General features: G+C 33.2%; 1 non-coding gene across 1 annotated transcript; it reads right to left on the bottom strand.

Annotated features, from left to right (window-relative positions):
* Positions 1–610: 610 nt before the first annotated feature.
* Positions 611–683, bottom strand: TRNAA-AGC. The gene has a single exon. It is a non-coding gene; the product is annotated as a tRNA-Ala (tRNA).
* Between the last annotated feature and the right edge of the window lie 446 nt (positions 684–1,129).

The following is a 1,129-nucleotide window of genomic DNA, read 5'->3' as shown; positions in this document are numbered from 1 at the left end:
TAGACTTTGTTGTAAGATTCGACCATATCAATTTGAATAGCGTTCTCCAACTATAAATATTGAACTCCAAAGTATTCACGAGCAAAGTAAGTTTGTTGAAACTATCTATAAAAATGTTCCAAAGTGAGTCGTGGAGAAGATTTGCCTTAAAATCTAGTTCCAATTAAGGATGTCAATGATGAAGAAGTGCAAGCTGTTGGAAGGTTTGTCGTGGAAAATTTCAGAGGTGGTAGATATAATTTAATTTACAAGCGTGTAGTGAATGGTCTTTTCAGTCTCATATAAGCTTTGACCCCAAATTTTATATTATTGTGATAGAAGCTATAAATGACAATAATATTCATTGGTCAGATATTGCAATTGTGAAGAAGTTCGGTCATCACATTCCCTCTCCACAAGTAGCAGTATAACTACTAGAATGCTTTCTTTACTTACAATAAGTCCTCTCTCTATATGTGCTTGTGGGACATTACTCTCTTTTATCTATAAAAATGGCATAGCCATAATGATATAATAATCCTTATATAAGTATATTTTCTTTTTCTCTCGTACCCACCTTATACATAACATGTTAAATTAACTCATACTTAAAAAAATAATTTCTCTCTTTTGGAGATGCAGGGTATCAATCCCCGTACCTCTCGCATGCTAAGCGAGCACTCTACCATCTGAGCTACATCCCCACAATCTTTGCATCACAAAACCCTAAATTTTCCGTCATCAATAATAGTGAAAATGAAGAAATATTGCTACCCAAAATGTCATAAATAAGGAAAAATTGAAAAGAAATAATATATTTAATAATAGATAGTCTTATTTTTAGAGATGCAGGGTATCGATCCCTATACCTCTTGCATGCAAAGTGAGCACTCTACCATCTGAGCTACATCCCCATGATTCAATTGGGGATGCAAAGTATTGATCCCCGTATTTTCCACATGGGAAATGAACACTCTACCATTTGAACTACATCCCTACGATTCTTACATCAGAAAACCCTAAACGTCCCTTCATCAATAATTGTGAAAATAAAAAAGTATCTCTGCATATTATGTCATAAATAAGGAAATATTGAATAGAAATAAAATATTAATAATAAATTGTTTCTTTTGGAGATGCGAGGTATCGA

The sequence above is a fragment of the Cucurbita moschata genome, unplaced genomic scaffold (assembly GCF_002738365.1).
Source record: "Cucurbita moschata cultivar Rifu unplaced genomic scaffold, Cmos_1.0 Cmo_Scf00192, whole genome shotgun sequence".
Classification (NCBI taxonomy): Eukaryota; Viridiplantae; Streptophyta; class Magnoliopsida; order Cucurbitales; family Cucurbitaceae; genus Cucurbita; species Cucurbita moschata.
The sequence above is the reverse complement of the archived record's forward strand: the minus strand, read 5'-3'. Positions and strand labels throughout refer to the sequence as shown.